The following is a 26,308-nucleotide window of genomic DNA, read 5'->3' as shown; positions in this document are numbered from 1 at the left end:
TCTCCCTACTTAAGCTGTTCTTGCTTTGCTCTGCCCAGACACCAAGGCACTGTCTCTAATCGGCTGGTTGGATCTCCAGAGTCTGGGACTCTATAGAGAAAATAAAGGAGCTATTTGAAAAGAACCCAAGTCATTCTTTGAAATGTGTGGGTTGCCAAGTAGTTATTTTGAATGCACGGACATCCATGGCAACTCTGAAAAGGCAACCCCGCCTGCACGATGCTGTCCTTGGGCTTTGTGAGGTTAGGAAAAGGCGCCACTGGCACACCAGGTGGATTTCAGTCGCCACCTGTCCCGTGGGCAGGAGCAGCGCCCTTGTTTAGGGCACGACCTGCATAGCTGCCCCTGCCCTCTTTGCCTCCAAGGCACATGTTGGTAACACCCAGAGCTAAGCGCCATCAAAGATTTCTTTGTTTTGGTTCACCCTGGTTCCTCTTTTTACAAGTCCTTGCTAACTTTTTTTCGTCTGTTCACCTTTTTCTGCATCCCACACCAACCGCATTTCTCCACCCCAGTTCAGGCTGGACTTGCTGCTTCCTTTTCCTAAGACTGGCACTTTAACTGCCAAGAGCATTTTGCTTTTGGTAGTTACACAAGGTTCAGACCCTACAGTACATCATTTTCGCAACTCCCTGTGCAGTGTTTCAGCTATTTCCCCCTGTTGGACACTTCAGGAATCCATTTAAACATAAAAACTCAGGAGCTATAGTTTTGTTTTGCTGTGACTCTATACAATGTCTCATCTTCGTCCTCTCCTGCTCCCCCTCCCCATTCTTATTAAAGCCTTATAAATATTCTAATTCTCATTAGCAGTGGGTTTAGCCTTGCTTGGTTTGTGGTGCCTGAACAGCTCTAATGACAATGGTGGAATCTGAAGCTTGACAATGAATGTCGGGTTCGATGACTTTGATTGGTGACTCCACAAGAAGACACTGTAGATGCAACCAACCCTCGTGTCGCCTAACTCCGCTAGCTGGTTCTGAGCTGGTCTCAATTCTTCACACGGCTCTCACATGGCTTCATTTTGCACTTCTTTTCTCAGTTACGTTTCTACTTGACCTAGAAAAGTTCCACTTTTTATCATGATAGCTTGAAGGCAGGAGGCCTCAGCTTTGGTCCTGACTCTTTCAATGAATGGGAGACACTGCACATGGCTTGTTACCTGCTCAGGGCCTCAGTTTCCCCAAAGTAAAGAGGGAGGCTGGGGCTCTGTCCCAGCTCTAACAGTTGTGGAATGGGATGTTGTCTCTTGCTGTGTACTCCGTGTTAAAGAAAGAAAAGCAGAGGGGCAGCCACCAGCCACCCTGAGTGTGCTTCTTCCGGTGCCTCTTCTGCCTACCTATTTCATTATGACTCTACGGAAGTGGAGGGCAGGCAGACGAGGTCATGGAAATGATCGTCTCTCTCATTATGTGGGGTTTTGCACTGTCTCTGAGTCCTCCCTGAGGGTGGTTCTCCAACTAGCCCTGGCTAATGCAGATTGATGAGCCCTCCCAGAGAGTTTCTGGTTGAGTAGGTCTGGGTGGGTGAGGGTGGGTGGGGTCGAGTGGGGCCCAAGATGGCTTTTGTATCAACATGTTGCCAGTACTGCTGGCCTAGGGATCACGGTTTGAGAACCACGGCTCCATGGGACTGGCTCAAAGCGTGTAGCTCCTAAATGCCGTACTCTCACTTGACCTCTTTCCCTTGTGCCTGGCTGGCATTCCAAGCCTAGGAGGCCCCGTCGAATCAGCACGTTGCCTCCATGCACTTGGGGCAGGGGGAGGACACCTGTGGTCAGACTAGGAGCCTCAGCCCCCAAAGCACCATTAATTGGTCCCGGTGTGGGCACCTGACTCCAGCTGGGCCGATGAACTGCTTCCCGGAGAACCTGAGACTAAGAGACTTCAGCCTCCGGGTCTGGCAGCTCTCTATGGCAGCAAACTTCCACCTAGAAACAAAGGAAGCTCATTTGCAGCCACAGGAAGAGAAAGGCAGAGAGAAGGAAGACGAGTGAAGGAGAGTGGAGACTCCCATTCCCCCACCCCCACCCTCCTGCACTCATCTCTGTCCGCTGCCCATTTTTCAGGCCCTGCTGCACCTCTGTCTTCAGATTTTCCGAAAAGCCTTTGTATCCTTAAAGCAAATTCCTGGGTTGGCTTAAATGAGCAGTTCTCAAGTTTTAATGGACCTCAGCTTCCCCTGGAGGGCTTGCTAAGGTACATTGCTGGGTGTCATTCAGAATTTCTGATTTGGTAGATCTGGTGTGGGGCCCAGAGAATCTGCATCTTTAACAAGTTCCCAGTTAATTGGGGGCTGCTGGGAGCCTAACTTTGAGAACCACTGGCCAACCCAGCAGCCTCCTCCATGTTTCTGCTTGCGCCCTAACAACTGGAATCTTGGTTCAGCCTCATGCTCTTCCACATGTCTCTGCAGTGGTCTGCATAGTTGCACTCCTTGATCCCTACATGGCCCTTTGGGGAAAGGGATGTGTAATTACTAGTTTATAGAAAAGAAAGCCGTGGTTGTGAGAGGTGAGTAACATGCCTGGTGTCCCTCTCTCAGAGTGGGCACAGCTGGGAGTCGAGCCCAGTCCATCTGATTTGGAAGCACATGGTCTTAACTGGTACTTTAATTTCACTTCCCATTCTGGCCAGACCAATCTGTTGCCCCCCTCTGGCCAGGGCCCACACTCTAGCCTTCTGTGCCTTTGCTTATGCTGGCCCTGTCTGGGGTGCTTCTCTGCCATGGGCTCTGCTCCGTCATCCTCAGAGGCCATTTCAAAGGCTCCCCCTCCCATGAAGCTGCTCTGGATTTCCTGCTGTTGTCTCCCTGTTTCGAGTCTAGACCGTTGATTACGCCTTCCCCTTGGAGCATTCGTTGCACGTTGTATCTTAGTCACTCACTTCCCCATCCCCGTTGCACATCCCCTGTGAACTCCTCGAAGGTTGGGACTGGTGCTTGTCTGTGTTTGTATCACCTGCCCCTCCACCCAGCACGGGCTTGGAGCTCAGGCACACAAGCCTTCAGCAGAAGTCTGTTAGGTTCAACTTGGTGCAGGCTGTGTGCCTCGGAAGTGAGCCCATGGTGTTGTTTGAGAGTGTCTAGGGAGAACGCTGGTGGGACAGATGGACAGCAAGTAGGGGTGGACCAGGAAGAGGGAGGAGCTGGGCTGCTGTGTAATCTCAACAAAGTCCACCGGGAGCTCTGAGCTGGGAAGGCAGATTTCTAAAGAGATGAGACAATGACGAAGGCTGTCCTGGAAAGGGGGTGTGACTTTGGGCAAGGTGACTCTTGTTAGCTAAAGTGATTCCCCAAAAAGGCTGACAGCTGAGGCTTCGTGGGCAGCACTCCCTGCACCAGGTAGAATGGAAACTTCCGCTCTGAAGGGGACCCTAATATGCAGCGCAGTGACTACTGCATCCCCTTAGATGCTTCTGCCCTTCCTCTCAGTCCTGGGGCTCCCCTTCCAGTCCCTGCTGCCCACTTTCTGCATCTTGTACTCAATGCAGGCACTTGGGGTGGTCCTGCCTGCCAGATCCCACCAGCTGACTGCCCACGGCCATCTCCCCTCCTTCCTCGCTAATTGCGATTGTGTTGAGGACAGCCGCTCTTGCAGCTAGAGGAGGCCATGAGGCACCATTCCAGCTGATAAGACCAATGGGAATGTCTGCTGGGGGTTCCTGGGAAATTTTTCTTTCCTCATATTGTTGCTGCCCCTTTCTCCTCTTAGTTGATTTCTCCTTTTTGCTTCCTGTTTAGAAAGAATGGAAGTAAGAAGCTGGCAGTGGACCAGTCATTTGGGGCTCACGTGGCAACCAGGGGGACAAAAGCTTCACCTCAGGATAACAGAGCCGAGAGCCGGATGTAGCAGCTGGGTACTGGTGTGGGCAAGACAAGGCCATAATTAGTCAAGCCACCCCTGTGGCTGAGTTTCTGTTGTGTGCAGGTGGGGGAGACTCAGCTGGAAGACAACGGGACGGCCACCCTGTTACTCTGCTGGCGTCTGTGCGCACTGCTCCGTGCACTGTGGTTGTCTGGAAATACATGGGCTGGAGCCGCGAGTCATAGATTATGGGTCTTGGGCTTGGGGAGCTGATGAAGAGTCTTAGAAAATAGGAAAGGGGCTCTAAAGGGTGGGTCCGGCGGAGGCGAGGCAGCAAGGAACAAGCACAGGGAGAGGGAAAGATTAAGTCAAACCACTGTTGTTTGATAATGGTTGTTTCCTGCCAACCCTCTGTGTCACCCACACCCCCAGGACTTTCATGGGCCTCATACAGGACTAGGGTGGTGGCCTGGGAGAGCCTAGGCCTCAAAGATGGGCAGGAGTGGGTATGAATCTTGGATTCCTCACTGATAAGCTGTGTGACCTTGGGCAAGTCACTTGGCCTCTCTGAGTTTTTCTTTGGGAAAAGATGTATTGTGACTTACCAGTAGAGACATACCAAGAAAGATACCAAATAAATTGATGACGAAACGGAGGGAAACCGGTGGGCACAGTGGGTTGGGCCACAGAGGGTGTGCGCCACCATTCCGCACACTTGCTGGGGGCCCTCCAGCGATTCGGCTCTCAGCCCAGCAGCCAATAAAAAGAGCAAAACACATGTAGCTCTGGATTCTCAGAACTCACAAAATGAAGCAACACAGTTCCCCACCGGACCCACTGCCCTTCTCAGTGGAGAATGGATTCAAGGAGAGACACAGACGTGGTGAAGCCTATTCTGAAGTATTTTGCACAAGACTGCCTTGAAAAAGGGGTTAAGTAAGTTGGAAAGTCCCATCGATCAGACTTCTTCTTGGAGAGTCCCCCATCGATGCCAAGACCCCGTGAGGCTCCCAGTAAACAAACAAGCATCCAGAGCTCCTGGAGCACAGAAGAGTACCTTCAGCTTCTTCCTCCTCTTGTTCCTGTTTCTCTGTGGCAGCTGTTAACCAGCATATCCTGGAGCACACCGACGTCCTCCACAACACCCATGCAGTGGTTACAGCGGTGCACTTGGAAGAGTCATTTTAAGATGAAACACCCCTCCATGTAGGTCTGTGATGATATGCCAAAGCACAATTCAGGAAGGGGTGTTCTCAGTGGGGGGCGGGGGGAATAGAGGGAGTGTCTGCCTCTCACTGGGCATTCGATAAGTGTGCACAGGGTACACCTGAAACTAGTACAAAAAGGTGTTCAAAGCAGACTGTACTCAAAAAGTAAAACTAAAAGAAAATAAGTGTGCATAGATTAACCTTTCCAGATTTCTGGACCTAGAAAACAGTCCCTTGCTGAAGGATTAGGGCCATTCTTAGTGAATGAGTTACTCCTTTCTTTGTGGATTACATGAGTTGAAATTTCCCTTTTATGGGTTTCTAAAAAGCAATAGTAACAGTCCTGGACACCTTAATGGAGAGGAAGTGTGTTACAAGGAACTAAACACGTTTTCCCCAAGAGGAAGATCACGTGGGTAAGGGCAAGAAAGGCCTGGAGTGGCCAGGTCATTCCTGTGGCCTTTGGCAGGAACCCTGGGCTCACTTCTGGAGTAAAGCCAGAGGAATGGTAGTCTGAGCCTTGACCTTGGCTGCCCAGGCCAGTTTCTTTGAACAGGTCAGGGTAGTAACTTCCATAGAACAAAAGGCTGTTTCTGCTCGCTAAACCACTGTCCTTCTGGGCCTGTGATAGATTCTTCTTCAATCTCTGGAGCGTAAGGAGGGGTGGAAGTCACGTGGCTCTCTGGGAGGAGAGAAGTGGGAGGTGGGATGCCCACTCTCATCAAGACCTGGAGCAGTGTTGCCTGAAGGTAGGAAACTCCTGGGGTCCTGGGGAAAAGCCTGGATATCCAGGCTGCACCCCAAACCTCTCTGAATCTGGATTTTCGGGGGCAGAGCCTGGGACCCAGTATTTTAACAAGTCCCTGGTGAGCCTTACGACTGAACAGGCCTGGGGGCTTGAAATCCAGTTCCTCGTCTCTGCTGTGAAGAAGCTCCCCAGGTGGCTTCGTGCCCGCTCGCCAGAGCCATGTCCTGGCTTGGGCCATCTAGGGAAGTTTGCTGGGTAGAGGGCAGGCGGACGGTTGTGTCCTCCTGATTTCCTGTATGGGAAGCATTTGAAATGGGCCTCAGCAGCTTCCGCCTGGTCTTCCATCCCAGCACTTCTCCTAAATTTGCTCAGCATCCATATTCATTTGTCCAAGCCCCAGCGTGTCCGTGAAGCTTTCAGCAGCGACCCAGCTCCACATGGTGGCCACCTTCTGCCCTGTTCCCTTTCACTTTAGTGCCTTTGTCTTGCCTGGGGGTCTTGCTCAAAGGGCAGATCTGGGCTCAGTAGATCTGGCGTGGGGCTTGGTATTTGGCCTTTCCGATAGGCAAGCAGGTGATGTGGACGTTGCTGGCCCACCGACCTCACGTTGCCCAGCGAGGCCCCATGTCAGACCGGTTAGCACTGTTGCTTCCTGCGGAGACTCGGTCTTACATTTCCCCAGGTACATCCCATAATGCTTTCTTCCTCAGTACAGCCTCCATGGGCACTGCTTTCTAAATGTGCGGGGGGCACCATGGGAGCCATCAGAAAGCCACAAAAACCAACCTGATCCTCAGAGGTTCATGGGTCAGAGCCGGGATCATGGGTAATTCGAGGGAAGAACACGCCTTCACCCATCTCACAGGCCCCCACCCCCTCAGTTTCGATTCCCGCGTTGAAATCCCCCCTCCTCACCTGTTCTTTCACCTTTTTGTCAAAGCTGCTGCAGAAGGACTGAAACTAACAACCTTTGAGTTTAAGTCCTTAGAGTAATTCCCTTTTTACAGGTTTTGAATTATCGGCATGAGTCATCTTGCCCCTGCTTTTTGAAAGTCTGCGTTTCCCTGGTCCCTGCCTCACCCTCAAGCCCACTCACTCCTGGGATGTGTCAGAGCTGCTTTGTCAGTGTCCCTGAGAGACTCCCCTGCTCTGTCATATTAACCTCCTTTCTGGGGCAGAGAGACTGGCTGGGGCCTCCCCCGTCCACACCTTCCCAGGCTCTTGTCAGTCATTTCCATGCGTGGCCTCCGCTGTCGCTCCTGAGTTGGGCTTCTTGCTGGAGACCCACACACCCTCCAGGAGAAAGGGGATGACTTGTGGGTCATGGAGGCTACACGTATGTACATGGGCTGGGACCATGACAAAGCTCGGAAACTGGTGGACTCATCATTTTATGCCTGGTCACCTCATCCCACGTCACCAGGTGACGCCCAAGTCATCATAACTAACACATGCAGACCAGCTGGGAACAGGAGAAACTGGGGACTGGCCTGGACTAGGGGCAGGGACGTGGCTGGGCTGCAGAATTACACCTGAAGGGAGTTGGTGTCATATGTAGCATCTTACCCAGGGCCCTGACCCAGGGTCCCAATTCCATTCAAACAGTTCAGTCCATTGAATGGGGCCTGGTGGTACAAGGACAAATGTCATCTGAAATGCAAAATCCAGCTGCTCTGTCCTCTAGGGGCCACACTGCAGGTTGGGGAGGCTGAGGATCCAGGACAAGGGGACAGCCTCTTCTGCAGCTGGGCAGGATGCCAGAGCCCCACATAGGTGAACTAGAATCTGCAGGTCCCTCTCTCCTCCCTAAAGAGGCAGCCTGTTGCGAAGTATGAGCTAGACTCTTGGGATGTGCTCTTTTAGGTGGCAGGGTTTGGAAGGAGGTACCTACGCTTTCCCCGTTATATTTTTACGTTTCAAAGTGCGCTCAAAGCAGTCTTGTAATCTGGCTGTTAATCTAGAACAGCTCGCTTTGCTAGAAACAGCCATTTTGAGGGGAAACCTGCTACTTGTGGTATGAAGCCTGGTTCCTTATCTCATCAAGGTGTGACTTGCAACGTGTTATATTGGGTTTGTTTTTGGTCTATTTTGTTCTGTAAAATTTTGAAAAATCCATGTAAACAAGTATGCTCATCTTTTATAGCTTCTGGATTCTTGGGTCGTGGTTGTTAGTATAAGGAAAAGCTATTGATATTTGTGTGTTCCAGAAGTTGATTTTCCTCTTGGGTTTTCAAGACATATGAACTTGCAAAGTCTTACCAATCTTTTCTGGTTGTGTGCACTGTACTTGTTGGGCCTTAGACCCTTGTTAAGGTGATGTTTAGTTATAATGGTGATGGCGGGCATCTGTATATGGCTCCTGAAATTAATTGGCTTAGTTTTAATATTTTATCATTTGGGGTAATATTTTTAGAGGGGTTTGGCGGCACATTTCATTACAAATTATTCTACAGTTTCCCCTGTTTTAGAAGTAATTGCTGCTATTTTATCAAATAATTTTTCAGTAGCTGATCTGACAAAAAAAAGGTATAATTTTGACTTATTCATACAGGATGTCTATTGTTGTGTTGGCTGTTGTCATTTTTTAAATTTGACTATCTACGGGAAAAGAGGTCCATGTGCCTGACTGAACAGTCAGGTATTGTATGTTTAAAAAAAATTTTGTAGCGCATTGGTTGAAAATCGCTGATGTAACGCATTAAGAGAAAAGAGCTCCTATTGTGGACCGCCTTTTTACGTCCAGATAATGGAACTTGACCATAGTGTATTATTATTGTGAGGTAGTGCTGGATTTTATTTCCTGATGTTTTGACTTCTAGTTATGAATTCATAAGTAAGATTGACTTATACTTCAATTCTATCTTTAAAATAGACTGCCCTCACAAACTTCAATGGGACATTTTCCATCTTTTTCTATGAGCTGCATTGATTGAAATACCATCGAAATTGCCTACTCTTTAAAGGTAAGGTAGAACTTCACGATGAAAACATTTGGTTCTGTATGTTTTTTTAAAGTATTTATTAGTTTAACTTTCTAATTTTTCTCTGTTAATTAGTCTATTCATAGTTCCACTTCTTCTTGGGTGAATTTTGATAATTTAACATTTCCTAGGAGATCTGCCATTTCCACAAGGTTTTCAAATGTGTTGTCCCAGTGCCGTAGAATTCACCTACACTTGTTCACCCTTCTGCAGGTGTGTGTCCCCCGTCTTATCCCTGGCAAATGCACAGTTCACAGGAGAACAAATCTGAATGGTTAAAAAGCACGCAAACGTGCACAAACACGCAAATCCCCTGAGCAGTGAGGTATCACCCGGCGCCTGTGTACGAACCCCAGTGGAAGAGTGAAGAGCTGGTGAAGGGCAGGAGAAGTGAGAATTGTCCTCATCCACCATCTGCGAAAAAGAAATTATTGGTCAGTATTGTTTCAGAGGCCAGCCTGGCAGGGTCTTTCAAACTTAAAGCCTATACTTGTGCCCACTCCTAAGAATCAATGCCATGGAATAAAAGTACCAGTGACTAGCACTGATATTTTTTAAAAAAACCTTGGAAAGGGATTAATCTTAAATACTGGAAAGGTTCGGTAAATTATGACCCATCCACACCCTACAATATTATTTTGCTGTTAAAAAGAAGGAACAAGTGCTAAACCAGCTGATTTGGAAAGTATTGTTGGATGAAAAAGTAAGATGCACAGAACAGTGTATTGTGTGCTTTGAACAATGGCCAAACCCTCCAAAACTCTGCATATGGTGCGTTCAGACAGGGACATAGGTCAGTTGTGACCCTTGGAGGTTATCAGATATAGAGGGCCGAGAAGGAGTGGACCGACTGGTAGAGAAAAAAAAAAGAGAGCAACAAAAACCATACTGAAAAGAAAAATTTACCCTCAGACGTGCATGTATAATTTGACCCCACAAATGCAAAATTACATATGCAAATGTGTATTTTTGCATAAAGAAACAGGGAAGAAAGATGGAGAGTTGAGTATTGAATGGAGGGATGTCTATAATTTACAATAAAGCAAAAAATCGGCAAATTGAAGTGAAATAAGTACCATGCAATGATATATCAGTGACAGTGAGCGAAGAAACCTATGTCTGTGTGGATCTGCTTGGACTTCTTTTTGCATGAGCAGAGGAGGGGGAGGGAAGATGATGACATTTGCTTTTATAAACCTTTATTAAGAGTTTGCTTGCTACAACTCTACATGTATTATTTTTGTAATCAAAAACCATCAAAAAAGGAAAAGGAAACCACAAAGGACAAAGCAAAATGAATCAGTTAATTATTATTAACACGTGAAAATACATGCTTCGGGTCTTTTTTCTGTCAAAGCCTTTCATAAACTAATTGAGAGTAATTGGTTGTCCCTCCTCCTATGACACAGGCAGCCACAGGTGAGTGTCTCAGGGATGCATCACTCCATTAGGGGTTAAAAAGTGACGATATGACCATTCTATCATTTTTTCTTTGTTTATTAGCTGGTGACATCTATGAAAGGAAATTTTCTCTCCTCTATTATTTGATTGCAATAATAACTTTAAGGACTATGCTGGTTAGAAATTCTTGCTGCAGCAAAACTCAACATCTAGTCTTTACACACACACTCACATGTACATGGTGGTAGGTTAGAGATGGCTGTAGATTCTCTGACATTTCGCCCATTGAGAGATGAGATCTATGTCCCCTCCAGTGAATCTGAGTGGGCTCTGTCACTGCTTGGACCACTAGACTGTGGCGGAAGTGACGCTATGCCATTGCCAGGTCCAGGCCTTCAGAGACTGGAGGCTTATCTCTTGGAAGGTTTGCTCTCAAAGCTAAGGGCGGTTAGGTAAGAAGTCTGGCTACCTTGTTGGAGATACAATGTGCAGCAGGCCTGAGACCACCTGGATAGAGAAAGAAGCCCAGCCAGGCCTTGCCTCTCAGCCATCCCCACTCAGGGGATGTGATGCAGGTGTCTGGCCTCCAGACCAGGTGGCCACCAGCTGAAACCCCAGTCAATGCTCATGGAGAAGAATGGCTCAGCCAAGCCCTTTCCAAGTGCATGACCCACAAAATTGTGAGACACAATATGGAGTTTGTCGTCTTAACCCACCGAGTTTGGGGGTCGCTTGCTATGCAGCCCTGAAACGCAACACCCAGACACACACACCATTTAACACTTGTTCCTTAGAGAGGTTTGAATCTTGAACCAACTCTTGTCTGAGCAGCATGCTTGACCAAATCCTCATGACCTATCTCAACATAGTTGTTAACTAGCTTCTCTGAATCTCCTGTCGCAGGTTCAATCCTCTGTGTCCCCTGCTCCCAAATCAAACTTCCTAAAACAGCCCTACTCTTATGTCCGTATCAGTTAAGCTTCTTCAGAAAGATACTAACAATGATGCTAATGCTCTGAATGGGTTTGTGGGAAGGATGCAGAGGAAGCTCCTGGGCTGAAGGATAAGCAGGGCAGCCTGACATTGGGAAGAACAGGGATGTGGAGACTCTGGGGACTTCAGGAGTGGGCTTCATGGACCTGCTAGCTAGAGACCTGCTTTGAGATAACTCAGTTCTACCTACACTTGGTTCCAGATCGTTTTCATTGAAAAGCTCAAAATCATTTTATTTGAAAATTTGAAATCTAATCGTGCAGTGTGGGTCAGGCCCAAGGCCAGGGAGCAGAGTGGGTAAGCGTGGTCCCTGGGGGCATTTCTGTGAGCTGATGGACAGCTCTCTGGGTGTTTATCACAGTCCACCCCTTGGCTACATGTAAACACACACTTGACCTTCTTACCCTGATTATCAAAAGGTGACCCAGGAAAGCAGGATAAATACAGAAGTACTCAGCCCCTCCTTGGGGGTCATGGGGGGACCAGCTTGAAGTCATCACCCACTGCTGCACCTAGAAATAAGTTCTCAAGTTCACTGTTGTCCATCACTCCCAGTAATGGAAATTTAAAAAAAAATTATTGATTTGAGGGAGAGAGGAAGGGAGAAAGAGACATCAATTTGTTGTTTCACTTATTTATGCATTTATTGGTTGATTCTTGTATGTGCCCTGACTGGGGATTGAACCTGCAACTTTGGTGTATTGAGGTGATGCTCTAACCAACTGAGCTACCTGGCCAGGGCCTGATGATGTTTCAGCTCCTGATGATGGAGTTTCACTCCAATGAGCCCATATTGATAATCTGCAACCTATGAACCAATGTTAAATTGAACTATAACCAGCATAACTTAGATATAATAACAGGAGAAGTAAAGATGAAAGAAAATCACACAGAAATAATAATCCTTATTTTGCAACTGGTATTTAAGACCCATCCTCCACTCCTGTTTCATGCTGCCTTTTCTCTTAGCCACCACCTCCATGGGTGGAGTCCTCTGAGTTGACCCGATCTGTCACTCCTCAGTCACCTGAGACAGTCATAGGCCCGTCTGCATAGGAGGGCAGAAGTTTCTGTTCAACTCCTACTTTGGGGTAGAGTAGTGCAAGGAGATGCCTAACAAGTTTTCCTACATTCACACATGTTATATATTCTTGTGAAAAATATATCTTTTCTTTTCTTTTTTTTTTTTTTTTTTGCCATTTCTCGATTTGAGTAAGGAAATAACAGTGTGGTCAGGTGGTACTGTCAGTTTCCAATTAAGGAGAACTTTGGGGGGTACCCTGGGCACTACAACCTCAAGACCAGAGGAGCTTAGAGGTGTGAGGACAGGAAGTAACATTTATGTGAGGAGGGAAGAGCTTAAACTGTGCCACCACCTGCTGCCGCTCTCCACCCACCTCCACCTGTGGCTCCTGCAGCTGAGCGCTTGGGCTCGATCATCTTCAGAGGCTGAATCACCTCAGACTTCCAGAAGTTTGTCTCAGCTGCTAGCTTAGCTAAATGCTTCCATAATTTAAAAAAATCGATTGACTTTCAGGCACAGTAAAAAAAAAAGCAGTACATTGTTGCATCCTTAGGCTTCTTCTAAGACTTCCTGAAAGATCTATAGTTCTTGAAATAACCACACGAATGCTGCTCTCTTCTTTACAGTTTTAAGTCTTATGAGTCATCTGACAAAAATAGCACATAGATTTTTAACAAGTACCCAATAGAGGTAAAATTTATGTAAGAGTTCAATGCTATTTGGAGAATGGGGTTGAGGTCATAGGGGACAGGTAAAAAAAATATATAGTTAAAAGAATCTACCTTGGGCTTCAGCTTTGACTTTAGTCACCAGAAAGGCAAAAAAGCTAGATTCTGGCAACAATGTCATTTCTGGGATTTCTGAACTTATGCATGATGGTCCTGTGATCACATATGTCCCCATCGTTTCAGTGTATGTAACACAAGCACAAGTTTATTGTAAATAACTGAACACTCAGTTATTTACATGTAGATGTAACTTAGAGGGAAAAAAAACCTCCTTATGTGTTTTATGTGTTGAAATTCTATCAACCAATTGAAACATAAATGTACATTAAATATTGTAAGAGTGAAATGCTGCAACTAATGATAGTATCAGCTGTCAATTTTATGTACAAAAATTAAGATGCTTCAAATGGTTAAATAAATAAAAATAGAATGGAGTTAAAACAAGAAATAAGAGAAGGGGGTGTTATTTGGACACTATGGGAAGCACATTATGTCAGAGTTGGGCCAAGAGATGTTTATAAACATATAAATAACATTAAAAGGTAGACTAGAAAGAATAGAGGTTATGGAGATTTAATTGTATTATTTTCATCTTTGTAGTTGTTTGACTTACTAGATTTATTTATAAAATTAAACAAAGTGACCTTTAGGAGCTATAATTAGGACTTCTGGTCAAGATGGCTTCACAGGCAGACATGGCTCACCTCTTCACAAAACCACATCAAAATCACAACTAAATATAGAACAACCATCACTCAGGAACATCAGAAATCAAGCTGAATGGAAGTCTGACAACTGTGGAATTAAAGAAACCACATCCATCCAGACTGGCGAGAGGTACACAGATGCAGAATGGGCTGTTCCCAAATCCGCATGTGGTGGATACAAATTCAGGAGGGATTTCTTGGGATCAAGGAGTCCCAGCCCCACACCAGGTCCCCCAGCCCAGGGTTCCAGTGCCAGGAAGATAAGTTCACGCTTATGGATGTAAAAACCAGTGGGGATTGAGTCAGTGGAAGAAACTTCTGGAGCCCCTTCCTCCTAAAGAATTCACACACAGACTCATTTTCTCAGACTCACTCCCTCTGAGCTCCAGCACCAGGGTGGCAGCTTGAAAAGCACCAGTGGCACACAGGGAGGAAATAAAGTGTCTGGCATCAAGGCAAGCAGATGCCATTGTCCCTTTTCTAAACAGAGCCAGCAAGCTGGTGCCATATCTGAGACTCCATCAACCTGGCTAACACAGTTTGACCCACCTTGGAAATCCCCAGAGACTCTGCCCCACCCAACTTCTTTTCCATATGAATGGCTGCTTTTAGCTGTTGCTTCACAACTTTCTAAATCCTATCAAACAAGGAACAACTGGCCTTTGAGCCCCAGGTATGGCACTAGCAGCAGCCAGCCTAGATTCTCAGCTTGGCTTCGCCTGGGAGTCTCCAAGCCCAGCTCAAGTAGCAGCCTTTATAGCTCAGGAAGGGTGGCCCTGGGCAAAACACAGGTGGGGGCTGACCTTGGCCTGCACCACCCGGAAACTCCAGAGCCAGCACACCCAGTGGACAGCTGCAAGCCACATCAGAGCACCACCACCCTGTCCCTGCACAGCTGATCCTCCATGGAGGGTGGAGGTTGGTGGTCAGTGGTCACAGCCAGTCCTTGCAGCTGAATGCCTGGGTAAATCTCCTTCATTGATCTGCCAACAGCAACCAAGGCTCAACTACAAGTGGAGGGTACACTCAGCCCACACAAAGGTTATTTATCTAAATAGAAATAAATAAATAATTGAATTGAAAATTATAAAAAGCCTTGGCTGGTGTGGCTCAGTGGATTGAACACTGGCTTGTGAACCAAAGGGTCGCCAGTTTGATTCCCAGTCAGGGCACGTGCCTGGGTTGCAGGCCAGGGGATGCTCAAGAAGCAAACCACACATTGATATTTCTCTCCTCTTTTACCATCCCTTCTCCCCTCTAAAAAAAGAATAAATAAAATATTTTTAAAAATTAAAATGAAAGATTTTGTTTCCCTAAAAGTTTGGGTCAAAAACATGGGTGTGCATTATACATGGCAAAATGTGGTATTTAAGAAAAAGAAGAAGGTCAAAACTATGAACAATAAAATGGCAATAAATACAAATCTATAAACAATAAATTCTAAAACACAAACTAAGCAAAGAAGAGGAACAGAGAAAGAGTCATGGGTACAGAGAGCATTTTGATGGTTGCCAGATGGGATGGGGGTGTGGGGAATGGGAGAAGAGGTGAGGGGATTAAGAAGTACAAATAGGTGGTTACGGAATAGCCACGGGGATGTGAAGTACAGCATAGGAAGTGGAGAAGCCAAAGAACTTACATGCATGACCCGTGGACATAAACAGTGGTGGGGGGATTGCCTGAGGGAGTGAGGGGTGCTGAGTGGAGGTGGGAACAAAGGGGGAAAAAATCAGGTTATGCTGTAATAGCATAACCAATAAAATATAATTTAAAGAATCAATTAAAAAAAGAACTGTAATTAATTTTTAGTTTAGTCGATTCAGTTTTAGCCAGGAATCTTTCCAGAAAGTTTTCTATTTGAAAATTCTTCTCACCTAGTGAGAACAAATCAAAAGCAGAATGATAAGAATCCCACCTCAAAATTTCCCAAAAGGACTCCAGAAGAATGTACGAGAATATCCATGATAAACCTCCTTTGATCCAGACATAAGAAAGAATATAAGGCAGAAAGAAGAAAAAAATGTTGAGGAAAAGGGAAACCCCAAACCATATATTATTTCCCTGATCAAACTTTGAAACTATCGACATCACAAGAATATTTTAGAAAGACACAGCCTTCATTTTCAAAAGACAATGAAAACATCGAGGCTAAAATTTAAACAAAAACCTTGTGAAAGCGATTGCTAGAGGTTGCCAACCCTTTCCAGGGGTTGAAGGAATTTGAGATTTGTCCAGGCTGTGAGGTCTAGATGCAAAGATCCTTCGAGAAGCCACTTGACGGCTGCGGTTCCGTGTCTGAGTGCTCCTGCCCGCAGTGCGGCCCTTGAGTCTGGCCCACCTGGTGTTTGGACATGCAGACACGGCCAGCGATCTCTATTTTTAAACCTCTGAGAGCACAGAGGAGTCACACCAAAATATATTAGGCCCTTACTTATTTGCTTGTCAAGATTTCTGGGTCTCAAACAGGTAGCCACGGAGTGAATCTAGAGGAAAACATATGTATTGAACAGAAAATCAATGAAGCAAAAATGTTTGCGACTGTCATTGAAAATGGAAAACACATGTTGAGCGATGACTGATTCGGGGATCACAAGCTTGCAATGTTTTGTTCACACCTTTTGGTGGGGCTTTCAGAAAGCACCTGCCGTGGGGCACAATCGAGCAGAATTGCCGGCCACCAGCAAAGAGGTGGAAGATCACGCGTAGTACTCGGTCTTTAGCTAAAGGGTAGCTGTATGAGACATAAAGCAGATAGTGAAACTGCTTTAATACAATTTTATCCCGAAGGCTGAAATGAAATGATGCGTTTGAAAGGCTGTTTGGTGAAAAGAAGGGGTAACAACACTTTGCAGATAACAGGACAGGTGTAGTAGAACTGGCTAACAACCAATTGTTGTGAAAAAAATAGCTGGTTTACTGGAATCCACTGAAGAAGTCACGTTGAAAGCACCGTCCTGCCAACTCAGTACTGCAGTCCTCCCATCCAGAGCGGGGCCTGCCTGAGAGCTGAGATGTAACCTGAGACCATCTCTAAAAACCTTTATCGCCCCTCACATCGCTCCACAGCACCTTCCTGGATTCAAGGTTTAAGAACAAACTCTTCTCAAGTGCTGGTATGGAAGTCCAAGGGCATGGAAAAATGTGAGAAAGGAGAGCAATGAAAGTAATGGCAATAATCATTACCCCGTGTCCTGCTTGCATTCCTCAGAAGGCAGAGGCCAAGGTCAAGACTCATGTGCCAGACAGAACTTCATGTGGGCATGTGATCTCAGGCAGCAGGTGTGGGGGACAGGGTAGGAAGCAGGGAAGGAGAAAGGACCAGGACAAGGATACAATGTGGCCACTGCCACAGGTGCCAGAAGCTATGAGACCCTTCTCAACACTGTCCATCTGGGGGACAGAGGTGGACACCTTTCTCCATCAGCTCCCTTCTCCCACTGGACATCAAGTCCCCTGTACTTCCGGTTTGCATGTGTGGGTGCTGAGTGTCAAAGCAGGAGTCCTGGGGTGAGTGTGAGGCATGACTCCAGCCCAGACCAGGTGCCATCAGGCTGTGCCTGTGTGAGGGGACCGGGGTCCATGGCGGAAAGGGCTGCGGGGATTGGAAGTGGCTCCTAAGAGGTGTCCACGTAGTCAGCTGCTGAGAACGCTGGTCCTGAGGTGCCTTCTTCGAGCAGCACGCAATGAAATTGCCTTGTCACCAGTGATGATATCTTTAATTCCAGTTGAAGAAGAGATAAATTGTCACCTTCATCGATTGCCAGGAGAGATAAGGAAAGGCAAGCTTAGTGACTCAGTGACAACATCATCACCGCCAGCACTTTCCCATACCGGCGCAGTAAACACAAAACCACTCCTCCACGACCTCGGCTGGAAAAAAGGAACTAGGCAGTAGTGACCACAGGAGCCACCAAATGCTGACAGTGCTGAGAAGTGACTGTCTCTGCACCATGATGTCACACTTTAAGAATTAGAGCACTCACTTTTAATAACCCAGCTGCAATTATAATTACACGTATAAGTAAGATTTCAGATTGTTCTGAAATCCCAGCAATTTTTTTTTTTGTGCTGGTGACCAGTTTTGGCCTAAGATGCGGCCAGGAACCGAGTTTTAGCTGCCACGGGACCATTCAGCGTTTACCTCACACGTGCAGCTGGGTGGCCTCTAATCTGATATTGTTCGACTGACCTACTGACCTGTAGTGACCTATTGGACAGTGTCCTATTGAACAGTGTTTGCTCTTTGTTGGGGTCACTCAGAAGCACACGGTCAAGTTTGTGCTTCCTTCTTTCAATCGCCAGGGCCTCGGAGTATGTGATAAGGAACTCTGTTTATGGTTCAATCTTACTCTCCTGTTCTTATTTTCTTTATGCTCTTTTTTTCTCATCTAATAACATCACATTTTTAAAGTTACTCTCTATGAAAGTTGTAATAGAGCATAGTAAGAAATTAGAAGTAGCGTCTCCTGCCCCACCCCTGCCCACCCCTCTGAGGTGACCACTTTCATTTCTATTGGCCGTTTCTCCTGGGGCTGACCTCTGTGTCGTTAAGTAATACGCTTACCTTGCAACCTCACGGTGTATCCATTTTTGACATTATCTGCTGATTTCCTGCTCTTGGTTTCCTACCTACTCATCTTTACCTTTCAAAGCTTCTGTTAACTTTGCTTTAAAAATTTCTGATCTTATAACAGGGTCCGGCACAAACAATGCCCCTTTTTTATTACAAAACCTTTTATTGCAAAATCATAAGCACATAATTCTGTAACATAACAATATCACACTCAAGCACACTATATGACATTTTAGGTGAAATGTTCAAGTTAAGACTATAAATTATTACCCCCATATTATTACCTTACCAACCACACTCAAGCAGGTGTTACTTCTGCCGGACCCTGTATTTTTAATTTCCAAAAGTGTTTTCCTGCTTTCTGACGGTTCCCATTGCGCCCTGACTGGATCCCTGACCCGGAAATAATACAGGACTGTAATGACTTGCTTCAGCAAGGGAACCCATCATAGAAGAACACACACAATTGAAGTCACTATCTGGTTTAGTTGTAATACCCTACTGTTATTCTCCAAGACCCAGCAGTTTTTTGTGTTGGCCAACTGGAGAATTAGAGGGAACTGCTAGGTCTGCGTCTCTTATCTGTGCAGGGACACTAATTTCTGCTATTTGCCTTGGGGGATAGTGTGTTGGTTTTGATTGGCAGGGCAGATGGCCTCCACTTGGATCTTCCTCCCCCAGTAACCTTCCTGTACTGTCTGAAATCCACCGTGGCAATTGGGAACTCCCCCCACCCCCCATACACCCCTGTCTTTGCTGAGTGTATCTATCCTTTCACTGTGCTTGGGAACTGGTAAAAAAGTCCCAAGGGGGCTCAGCGCCCTATTCAGCCCATAATGACACAAAGTCACATTGAAACTCGCCCTGGCTGGTGTGGCTCAGTGGATTGAGCACTGGCCTGCAAACCAAAGGGTTGACAGTTTGATTCCCCGTCAGGGCACATGCCTGGGTTGCGGGCAAGGTCGCCAGTAGGGGGTGCACAAGAGGCAGCCACACATTGATGTTTCTCTTCCTCTCTTCTCCGTCTCCGTCCCTTCCCCTATCTACAGATAAATAAATAAAACCTTAAGAGAAAAAGAAAGAAACTATCCAGGCTCCCAGGAACACCTACCCTGAGGCCAGCTGACCCCATACTGCCTGGGTTTTTGGAATTATTGTAATTTACAACTGGCACCCAATGACACCTACCGAGTTCGAATGTTGCTTTCCCCAATACATGCTATTCCAGCAAAAGTGGCTGCAGGCCCATTGGGGAACGGCTCGGGTGAAGGCCTCACAAGGGCAATATTGCAAAGCTCTTCCTCAAAGATGGGTGGTTTCCTCATCGCCAAGAGGCCCTGGTTCTGTGAGTTGACTCACTTCTGAGAATTTGGAGAGAGGCTACGTTCTCTTTCAAACAACTCAAGACAGGCCTGGTTTTTGCCATATGAAAAATTTTTTGAGTAAGACATGACCTAACTCCTGGCGTCCCCACGGTGAGTGAACACAGGAGGGGTTCCTGGGCATCGGATCACTCCACGCCGCTGACCACAGTCCTTTTTCGGTTGGTTTTTGTAACCGGCCACACCCGTGGTGTTTCTGGCAGGTAGAACATCCACACTTCAGGATGCTCCCCAACTCACTGAGGCCAGGATGGTACTTCAACTACGGCTCCTCCCACCACTGCTCCAGATGAGCTTCCTCACCGACCGTGTCTTCCTGACAAAGGAGAGGAGGGTCTTCCCCACTCTGGAGAGAAGAGAGTTGGGTGGACTGGTCAGAACCCACACAATAGGGTGATAAGATGCTCCAGTCGTCTTCTAGTTTATCCCAAGGCGTCCCTGGCCTTTCACACTCACCTTGCATGGACCAGTATTTGGTCCACGTCTGAAATAAATAGCCCAATCAGAAAATTCTTAGAAGCTTAGCCTTTGAGTTCAGTATTTCTGATGAGTGCACATGCCAATAAATTCAGCCCCATCCAAAATTCTGTTCTGCCCTCGCATTAAGCACTCTCGAAATCCAAGCTCAGAGTTTTGAAACCACATATGATACCATTTCTGTAATTCCTTATGGAATCTTGCTCCCTACTCTGATTCTGCATTTTACCTTCTGGGCCACATTGAATTCAAATCCTGTTTACTAGGCAAGCAGCCATGAAGAGCGGCAGGTGGGATGAACCATTACCGTTAGCGGGCTAAGGAAGACGGCTCCTTTGGGAATGGAGGTGTAGATGACAGGGTGTCAGAGAGCACAGGAGGGTCAGGCTTTTGCAGGTCCCCTGCATCCTTCCAGATATTCTCATCTGGTTTTCTGCAAACGTGTTAATGCAATTTCTGTGATAACTAAGATATGTGCCAAGTCAGGCTCTGCATTCATTTCCAAAAGTCTTAACCTGGCAGCTTCAAGTAATAAAGAGTTTGTTTGCTTTTTTTTTTTTTTTTCCATCATGGTCACAGAAAGGCTCTAAGTTTCAGTTTAACTTAAAGACGAAACTTGCAGTATTTGAGGTTTCCATTGTTGCTCTTTTGTTTTGATTTAAGTTGCTCAGTGCCTTCAGAAGCAACCACTCTACCTCTGCTTCCAACCTCCCTCACTTTCCTCAGTAGCTCAGAGGACAGCAGCGTCTTCCAGCCACCCCCCACCTCCACGCCCGACCAGGCTTTGTCCTCAGTGGGCACACAGTCCAAGGTGACAACTGGACTGATGGTCTCTGTCACGTGGGCCGCCGTTTTTCCATTCTTGATGTGATGTGAGTCTCACCTCCTGGAAGTCCGGTGTCTGCAAGCTGCTCTCCAGCCCCCTCTCCCCCATGTATAGCCCCCTCCTTGATGTATAAACAGCCCCAGCTGCAGCTTGGAATGACTCTAGGGGCACAGTTAGGACAGTGCGCAATGTGGAAGGAGGAAGGACCAGCACGCCCTGGGGAGGGGGTGGACGTGGAGTCTCTCTCTAGGTCACAGCCACAGGACCAACCCGTTCTACCCATCTCTACGTGTCTTCATTTGAGTTTTCAAATTCCAATTGGCCTTGCTCAGGTGAGGCGAGGATCAGTCACTCGTGGGTCAAACAAGTTGAAGGGGACCTGGGAGGAGCCTGGTGAGGGTCACTGTAGGAATCACTGTGAGCTGAACAACCCCCCCCCCCCCCAGTTTGTGTCTATAGCAGAGTCACCCCTGTTGCCAACAGGATGCGTTCAGACCCTTGGCATTTCAGGTCCTTCACGCAGGTGTCAGTGCCTTTGCTTCCAGGCCTCTCTCTCCTGGCCTGCCGGCGTCTCCCTCCCACGCTGACCTCTAGTCTCTGTGTTCCGAACTTCCTCTGCTCGTCCCCAGCTCTGCATTTCCCTAACCCCTTCCCACAGCTCTCTTGAGAGGTATCGTTTCCTGCTTTTAGGATCCAGGCTAGTGCCTCCTCCTTCAGGAAGTCTTCCTTGAACACTTCCTTGACACTTTCCATATATTTTCTTTTATTGCCAACTTGTTTTCCTGTGCTATATATTGTCTCCTTGTGTTGCTCAGGGTCCAGGCAGGAAATGACACACTCAAATTGGGCCATTCGAGGAGAGTTTAATAAAGGGACTATTTACCTGAGTGACCGCGGGGTGAAGGGAGAATGTTGTCCGCTGAGATAACTAAGAGCCGGATGACCAGCCCTAGGTCTGAAGGGCTGAGGGGTGGAAGACGCTGTGTGGAGAGGTCCCAAGCTAGGCTATGAGACCAGCTGTTGGGGGGTTTGGCCACTCCTCTGCTAGTGCTGCTGCATACAGGTGGAGGCTGGGGGACGAAACACTCTGACCTTCCTGCCCTCCTTTCTTCCCACCTCCTGCAGGTTCCCCCCCAAGGGCCTAATCCAGAGAGCAAAGACAATATGACGTGGTCTGTACAGCGCAGCTTCTCAGGCACACAGCAGAGGAGAGAAAGGCAGAGTGTGCATCTGGGTTGGGAGGGACCACGGCGTATCCCACACAACTCATTCAATATAAATTACAATCCCCAGGGATATAAATGGCATCCCTAGAGTTTTGCAACTCAACTGGACAAGATCAGACATAGGCATTCCTGAGTTTCTTTCTGTAATATCATCCAAACCTCGCCTTCCTCTGAGCAAAGGGGCATCTTCTTCTCGGGACCTGATGACTGCCCAGGGCCTGCCAGGGCTCTGGCAGTGGCGCAGGCCCCCTAGTGTTCGCATTCCCCACTGCAACTGTAACTGAAGCCCAGGTCAGCAAGTAAGGACCATTTGCAGTTTGGGGCCGACTTGCCTGGACCACAAACTCAGCGGGGAAGCCTCTTGTCCCATCTGGAAATTGAGATTTCAAGAGGCAGCCCTTCTTCTGATGGCCTAGGTTCATATCTATATGTGTATTCAATATTACTGCTTTTTTTCTCCTCTGCCTTATTTCTCAGCCAGGATTTGGGTCTCTAACATCTTTTTAAATTCCTGCAGGATATTGTCCTGGAAGTTTATTATGTAAGCTCTACGTGGACCTGACAGGGCTGAAATTTGGGGGCTTTGAATGTGCTAACAGTATGTTGAACCTATGGGGCTCGTGTAGCATAAACAGAAAGAATCTTTATGGTGTGTCTCTCGTCCCTTGAAGTTGAACGAGAGGGTGAGTTCCAGCCTCGGTGAAGACTTGGGCTTTGTCGTCCCACCTAGGTACAGAAAAGTCCCCTTGCCACTTGAGGTCACAAAAGGACAGAGTTTTAATTCAGAGATGGAAGAGTTGGTCCCCACATAAATATCAAATCAAATATCTTGATTTGACATTTAAATCTTACTGCCCCCACCACCCCAGGTTGGCTAAGGAATGAACCACTGGCAGGTAAGCGCCATCCTACTTACCTCTCTCCCTCCCTGGCGTTCCCCTCCCCTGCAGCTCTCTCAGCCTGGTGCCCAGTCCTTCGATGGGGTGGGCACTGGGAAGGAAAAGGAAGTTGGGGTTAGGAAAGTTTCTGGCTCTGTCATAAGATGATGTCACCCCTGGGGACTGGTGGGTGTTCAAAAGTTGATTCTCTCGTGGCTGTTTTCGTCGTCACTGGAGACATGCCTGGGGACACCTAACATAATCTCTGGGACCAGACACAGCGCATTTTCCCTGGCTGACAACTTCCCAGTAGCCTCTGCTATTTGGCAGTGCCCTGTGCACCCATCTGCTCAGGGAGGGGGAGCCCCTCAGACCCCCCCGCCAGTCAGTCTTCTTGGGCGAGATTAGAAACCCTCCGGTCAGTGCTCTCTCATCTGGTCCATGGAAAGAAGCCCACAAAATCAACTCTGAAAGTGTAGATGAACCCCCAAATGGTCGCAGTTTTTCTCTACTTCACCCCCAAAGCAGCTGGCGGGCCTGTCCCTTGCCCTCTGACTTCCAGCGAGGTTGATCTTAGTGCCCAGTGCTTCTTTAAACATGGGGACCAACACTGGGCTCATATGACAACTCTGTCCTTGGTGACATGAGACAAGCACCCGCCCTGCCCTCCTCTCTTCCCATCCAGTGTAGATGGCACCCGCAGCCTTCAAAAAACCAAAAAACAAACAAACAACCCACCCCAAAAAAACAAAAACAAAGAAACAAACAAAAATAAAACCCCAAAACAAAAACCCTCCCCAATTCTCACCACTCTAATCTGTTTGTCCCCAGTATCAGATAAGGGGTCTCAAGAGTCAGGACACCTGTTCTTACCATTGCTTTGTAAATTCTTCAGTGAAAACGTCCGACGTGCTATTTGGTGCACACTGTGAGGGTTTGGCATTAGTGAGCAACATTCGCCTGCTTCACGATTTAACCCTATTTACCTGGGTTTGAGCTGTGCCCAGCACCCAGGGAGAGCGACCCCGGGGACTTAAGCAGCTTGTCTACAGACCTCACATTCTGAGCTTTCCCCCACAGCCCGGTCTCCCTCGTCGAGGTATGACTGTCAGAGCCCTGACCTGTGGGGTGCGGATTATCGGGGTCGGGAAACTTCTTCTGTAGAGGACAAGAAAGTAAATGTTTTAGAACCTGCGGGCCCCACAGTCTGTGCCACAAGACTCACCTCTGTAGCGGGGCAAAAGCCACTTCAGACAATTCGTGAACAGCTGAGCGTGGCCGCTCGGGGAAGCATGGAGGGGGGTGGGCAGGCTGCGGCGGGCCCTGGGTCGCATTTCACCAGCCCCTGGATTAGGTCAGTGAACGGAGAAAGAGAGTGGCGACCCTAACTCTGCTGCGGATTTTCCTGGGGGCAGCAATGGGTTTTCACAGGAAACCCCAGTGAAGTGGTCGACAGCCCACAGGCTGTGAAGGATCGGAACCCGCTTTGTTCAGGAGATGTAAAGACTTTTAAATTTAGCCCTGGAATGTGAAGAAAACTTACAAATTCAAGCTGGAAAAGGATCATCTTCTTCTTCTTTTTCTTCTTCTTCTTTTTTTTTTTTTTTGAAATAGCAGACGGGTGCAACCACTGTGGAAAGCAGTATGGAGATACCTCAAAAAATTAAAAATGGACCTGCCTTTTTTGACCCAGTGATCCCACTTCTGGGAATATATCCAAAGGAACCCAAAACACTAATTTGAAAGAACACAAGCACCCCTATGTTCACTTCAGTGTTATTTACAATCGCCAAGTTAGGGAAGCAGCCCAAGTGTCCACCCATAGACGAGTGGATAAAAGAACTATGGTCATTTACACAATGGACTACTACTCAGCTGTAAAATAAAAAAGAAAATTTTACCCTTTGTGACAGCCTGGATGGGCCTGGAGAACATTATGCCAAGTGAAATAAGCCAGTCAAAGAAAGACAAATACCATATAATTTCACTCATATCTGGAATCTAATGAACAAATTCAACTAACAAGCAAAATAAAGACAGGCTCATAGACGGAGAACAGGCTGACGGCCGAGGTGGGGGTGAGGGTTGGGGGGGGTAGAGGGATGGAGCGAAAAGGAAAAAGGACTCGTGGACACAGACAGCAGTGTGGTGATTATGGGGTAGGAGGGGATATGGGGGACTAAATGGTGATGGAAAACATACAATAAATTTTTTTTAAAGAAAAAAATAGCAGAGTGTGATGCTCAGCACAAAGGAGGAGGACCAGGGGAGTCCACGCTGAGGCGTGTTCGTGACCACCTGCCGTTGTCAAAGCCTCTACAGCTTCCCCCACGGCAGTTTTGTCTTCCGACACATTGACCTGCCTGCCTGGGCACCATCCTCACTTCCGCCCTTGGCTTCAGAAAAAAGTGGTTCACACAGCAGTTCAAATATGTAACCCTAATTGAGTGTGCCCAGCTGGCTTCCAACACCCACTTTCCTGGCAGCTTTCCCCAAAACCAGGAGGCCTCCCTGCCACAGCCAGGCAGGCTGGGTGCTGGGGAATCGCTGACCCCCCAGAGCAGCCATCAGCCAGTGACTGACAGTGCAGAGTAAATACCCCAGCTCCCTTACCCCTAGAGCGGATAACTGAGGTGTGAGTTACACCCTTTTGTGCTCCAGGCGCCCCTGGGGGGAAGGCAGTGTGGTAATGAACCCTGGGCTGGTATCTTCCTTTTCCTGTGGCCCATCCCCATGCCCTTCTGGACTTTTCTGCACTTTTCAACTAAACCCTTTGCTCTCACACCCTGGCTCAGGCCCTGATCTTGGGGGACCCCCAGCCTAAGCAGGATGTCACTTTGTGTCCTTTCTGAAATGTCTTCATTCTGCTTTCTGCAGCAGGGTCTGTGGGACCCCTGCCATGTTTCATTACAGTCATTTGAGTCAGAGGGGTCTCTTCTGCTAAACCATGAGTGAGTTTTCTAGAAGCGGGTCTCGTCTGACTTCGCATCATGGGCATTTTCCCTGGTCCGTGGCATGGTGTTCGAGTCACGTGTTTGCTGACTACAGGAAGCTTGTCACATAGGGAGTGGCACCATGCCACTCACCATACGTAGTAGCCACTAGCCGCACGTGATGAGTAAAATGGGATAAAAATTGAAGTTCGAGTTCTTCAGTCACACTAGCCATATTTCAAGTGCTCAGAGCTATGCATGCTGGTAGAGACCACACCGGCCGGTGCAGGTGGGCTGGGCTGGGGAGCACCATGGGGCACCCTGGACTCATGACTTGGATGTGGGCAGCTTTCAGGGATCAGGGGAGCATAAACGAGCACCGATATCCTGCATCATGGTTACCTAGGGCAGACACTGC

The sequence above is a fragment of the Desmodus rotundus genome, chromosome 8 (genome assembly GCF_022682495.2).
Source record: "Desmodus rotundus isolate HL8 chromosome 8, HLdesRot8A.1, whole genome shotgun sequence".
Lineage (NCBI taxonomy): Eukaryota > Metazoa > Chordata > Mammalia > Chiroptera > Phyllostomidae > Desmodus > Desmodus rotundus.
Note: the sequence above shows the minus strand (reverse complement) of the source record.